A 5,374-nucleotide genomic window follows, 5' to 3' on the forward strand; every position below is an offset into this window, starting at 1 on the left:
CTTTTTGGATTGGATCCAGCTCAGGAGCCTCTGGGGACTTTTTGAAAGTCTCCAAAGCACCTAAGAATCCCCCTCCTTCCCCACTGTGCTCAGAAGCAAGTCTCTGCTGCCCCCCTCACCACCCCCCAACTCAGATGATACCAAATTATGAGGTAAAGTTAACACACTAGAGGGGAGGGAACGAATCCAGGTGGATCTGGACAGGTTGGAAAACTGGGCAGAACAGAATAGGATGCAGTTCAACAAAGACAAGTGCAAAGTGCTGCACTTAGAGGAAGGAATCACCAACACACTTACAGGCTGGGGGATGACCCTCTCAGTAGCACAGCAGCAGAAAGGGATCTCGGGATCATTGTTGACATCAAGATGAACATGAGTCATCAATGTGACAAAGTGATCAATATAGTTAACGGCATTTCATCATACATTAGCAGGTGCATGATGAACAGGTCCAGGAAGGTGGTGCTTCCCTTCTATGCAGCACTGGTCAATCTGCGGTTGGAGTACTGCATCCAGTTCTGAGCGTCGCACTTCAAGAGGGATGTGGACAACCTTGAGAGGATTCAGAGGAGGGCCACTCGTATGGTTAGGAGCCTGCAGGCAAAGCCCTACAAGGAGAGATTGAGGGACCTGGATCTCTTCAGCTTCCACAAGAGAAGGCTGAGAGGTGATCTTGTGGCCACCTACAAATTCATCAGGCGGGGAGGGGGAGGCAGCAAGGAATAGGAGATGCTCTGTTTACTGGGGCACCCCTTGGAGTAACTAGGAACAACAGCCACAGACTGACAGAGAGCAGATTTAGGTTAGACATGAGGAAGAACTTCTTTATGGTAAGGGTTGCCAGAATCTGGAATGGGTTTCCAAGGGAGGTGGTGCTCTCCCCTACCTTGGGGGTCTTTAACAGAAGGCTAGAGGAGGCTAGACACGCACCTATTGGGATCATCTAACCCCAGCGCTCTTTCCTGCCCATGGCAGGCAGTCGGACTTGATGATCTACTGAGGTCCTTTCTGACCCAAACATCTATGAATCTATGAAACTCCCTGCCTGCTGCTTTCCCCATAGTCTGGGGTGATAGAAGCCCAAAATGCTCCTGGGATAGGCTCAGCTGGGGACAGTGACATCAGGAGAGGCAATTGCAAGCGGGCCCTCTTCCCATGCCTCCTCCCCAGGGAACCCCCTTATCTAGCTGCTGTTACTGTTCCTAGCCCCCACATAGCCCAGCTGGAGCAGGCCAGAGCATCTTTGAAACTTCCACATGCCCAGGATAGCAGGGACAGATGTAGCAGCAGGGGAGGGGGTGGGGAAGGGATGTGCTGCTCAGCATGGAGGATAAGGGGGCAGGGGGTTGTTACCTGCTTTAGGGGATTCAAAAAGTCTCCAAAGGCTGCCAAGACATGGAGTGTCCCTACAGAAGGGGAAAGGAGGCTGGAACCTGCCCCTGCACCTCACTTTTCCAAAGCCTGGATCTGCCCCTGCGGTGCTGCCTGACTAGAAATGCTGATGCCACTGCCAATTGGTTTTAAACTTTGGGTGGAGCAGGAATCAAAGGGGGGGTGCAACTACACCACTGCACTTGCCATGGCCTCTTCTATCCTAGGATTTGCACTTATCCATGGGTCAATCTAGGATTTTGAAAAGCAGTGTGCAGATGGTGCAGTGCAACATCGCATATAACACAACACATTTTTATCCAGTTAGAGGGGAACTAGAAGTTGTACTAATATGCTAGGGGCCCAGCACTACATCGTTCAGTTTAAGGTCAAAGCAAAAACAAATGTAACTTTCTTGGAATGTTCACAGATTTACTAGATTATCCATTAAGTGTAAAAAAGCACAAGAAACTATGCAAAAATGGTCAAAATAGTCCAAAGATATTGTTTCATTATTCCTATAGTCATTATAGTTATATGCACCTCTTATTCACATTTGTAAAAGAAAATCTCATCTTCTTGAGAGTCTTGATAATGCCTCTAATACCTCACTGTCAGTCATTTCTACACCTGAGATATTATGCCCCAGTTAAGGTTTTTAGCTAAAGCTAGTCTGCAGGGCTGTGAAACAGGAGAAACACATTGCCAGGAATGGCTAACAAAACAGCAAAATTGCAGAAGAAAGGATCATTTGAATAGTGGAACATCAAGCCCATTAAAAGGGAGAGGGGGTCACTTTACACCTATCGGATGAAGAGATATTAGCAGACCTCAGATAGATTATAATGAGCCATGAAGTCAATTGTCAGTGCTGTCTGAATAGAAATACTGCTGCTCCTCTCAAGCAGTTGGTTTTAAAGTTTGAATAAAGCACCACTGCACCCTCTAGATCCACCCCTGCATTCACCTCACAAGAAGTGAAAGTACTGTAGCTAGCCTTCCCATGAGCTAATATACTGTAAATAATAATGATAGCTCAAGATGTTGTGTTACCAAGGTTTATTTGACAAGAAATCACAGGAAATGTACTAGCATCCTCTAACACAGTGACTGTCAACTAATATGCCGAGGTTCCTCAGGGTGCCTTGAGATCCTTTCAAGGGTGCCACAGTAAGCCACGCAATGTTAGCACTGTTAGGGGTACAGGTATGATTCACAAGATAAACCCAGAGATTTCAGATAGGAATCCATAGTGTTAAAAACATTCTGATTGGTACGGTCTTTCTGAGTTCTTTGCAAAGAGAAAATTGCTGTATTTATTTTCCTGTAGTCAAAAACTAGGTGAAAACCAAAAGCTGGCACCTAGGGGGTGCCTTGAGTCTAAAAAGTTTGAGAACTATTGCTCAAACCAAAGTACCTTTGGGGAAATGGTGTCTTTATTTCTTAGTTTTGTACCTCCGAACTGTAAGCTTACATTTTCACAAATTCAATCATGTTGCTATCAGTGTCGCATATTAATAAGGTTTCCCTGTGTGTTGCACCACTCTGTTTCCATCATAGAATGCAAGGGCGCCTATACACGTACAGCAAGGCTGCTCTGATGCACTGTAATTCCAGATTAATTGAGTCTGCTGGACCATGGTAATTACAAATGTGAAAGAGATGACACCAGAAACATTATATCCAGGAGTAGCGTCATGTGTATCAGTGTCCCTGCTCAAAAATGTCAGCAGGGACGCTTTAACTAAAGCTTGTTCGACGAACTTTAGTTAAAGCGCCCCTGCCACCATTTTTCAGTGGGGGCATGCTGATATGCATGATACTCCAGGCTCTTTAATTACAGCAGCTCTTATAGCCGATCTAATTAAGCGCTCCCTCCACCCACCCCCCAAGCACATCTATAAACACCCCAAGAGTCTAATCACTCTGTAAAATAACATGTTGTATTTCTGCAACTGCCCCATAAAATAACTGGTGTCCAATAAAATATGCCTTTTAAAAGAATTCTTCCACTTTAATAACCTTTGTAACTGGAACCAGAGGAAGCAAGTGCAGGTGGTAAGTATTCAGTTTACAGTAACAAAGCAGTCAAAAACCCAAGAGGAAGGTGAGACTTTTGCATGGTATTTGCTCCAGGCCTCACATAAAAGTTTTAGTTTTATTCAGGGCCACTAATTACTGGCTGGTGAGCAGATAGCACAGTGGAAGAAAAGATAATGTTTCTGATTTATATCAGCAGAGGTCCTGATAGCAAGATTCTGGCTTTTCTCAAAGCCTGGAATAAAACTCATGCTTTGAAGGTTTTGTTTCTAGTGACAGAAGTTGAAGGAAGTTTAAAGTTCATCGTGTAGCAACCACCACTGTCAGCCCCAGGGAGTGTGGGATTTCACTTCTCGTCTGTAAAATATCATTCATACAAACTGTACCCACAAAATATTTCAGAGAAGGGGAGAGAAATTAGGAAAAGTAGTTGAGACATTTTTCAGATAAGAGAATAGATCAGGATTTACTGATTATATTAGGACAGCGTCTCAGCACCCCAAGGAGTAGAGTAGGGTACAATTGTGAATCTCTGAGTTTTGTTTTGGCTGAACCAGGAAAAACAAACTAACAAAGACTATTTTGAGTCAACACAAACCATGTGGATAGAGTCCCAACTAGTCATAAGGGTGCGCTTGATGTGGTTTCATTATTCAAACTCCTCAACTTATTGTCCAGGGGCAGGGCCAGGTATGCTAACAGTGTGCTCCAGAAGCATTCAGAAGTACAACCATTGTGGTGACAGGCCAACCACCAGGGTGGCAAGTCATGCAACAGTGTCTGTGCTCTTGGGTTGAGTTCAAGTATCTGTATATGGCATAGTTTGGTTAAAAAAATAAAAAGCAATTGTTTGCAACAAGCCATCTGGGTGGGACAATCATTATTGTATGTCTGTTATGACCTCAGTAGCAAACATTCAGTCTTCATTACTTTTCTATGATTAAACATCTGGCAATGAAGAGAGCAACACGGATGGATTCCCTTTCATGCTTATCCAAACCTGCTTGGGACAAGTCATTGAGAAGACAGATGTGTGGGAATGTGTTTTGAAGCATGTTTTGGAAACAGCCTAGAATTTTCCTCCACAATATGAGTCATGTCAGCACTGCTGACTAATCTAATGTGCAGTAAAACATCACTGTCTATATGTGCATGGCAATTATTGCACATTAGATTAGTCTAATGCCCCTTTCATTACTACCAATAGATACAAGTACTAAAAAAATAGTGCATTAAACTAATGTGCAGTAGTGCACATGTAGATGCTGATGTTGGGTGTAAACTGTGCCTGGACAGCCACACTAGCAGGGTGTGCCAGCACACAGAGCCCTGGCCAGCCTCCTGCTTGATGCTGAGCCACATGGCTGGCAGGTTCTGCAGCCATGTAGCAGGGACAGATCTTTGGCTGTCTGAACCTGGCTTCTGGACTCCTGGCCTGACCCCCAGAGCCTGTGCTAGCATCTGCCTGCCCCATAGGCTCTGTGCCCCACCAATGCACGGACATGCTGGGCACTGCAGCTCTGTGTACCCCAGCTGTGACCTTTGGGACTCCTAATGGGCAGAGTCTGCCTCCCAGGCAGTGTGCCCCATGCTAGCAGGCATATGCCAACTAACACTGGCACCCAGAGCCCCGGCTTGACCCCTTGAGGTCCCTGGCAGCAGCTGCCATGTCAGGCTCTCATGGTGGAGACAGTGACCTGGGGGCCAAACTGGACTGAGAAGGAGACCACAGACCTTATTGCCATTTGAGGCAATGTGGAGGTCCAGTGCCAGTTTGTCTGGGGCCATGAGGGCCAATGTCCACATATACATAGCCATGGCTGAGCACACGCGGAAATGTGGCCACCAGCACCCCGGCCAGCTGAGCCACATAAAGGTGAAGGCACAGGCACAGTGGGTCCAAGTCAGGGACAACAACTGGTGGTCTGGGGCTGCCTGCAGGTCCATGCCCTTCCTGCAGAAG

This window comes from Alligator sinensis, unplaced genomic scaffold (genome assembly GCF_000455745.1).
Source record: "Alligator sinensis unplaced genomic scaffold, ASM45574v1 scaffold1277_2, whole genome shotgun sequence".
Lineage (NCBI taxonomy): Eukaryota > Metazoa > Chordata > Crocodylia > Alligatoridae > Alligator > Alligator sinensis.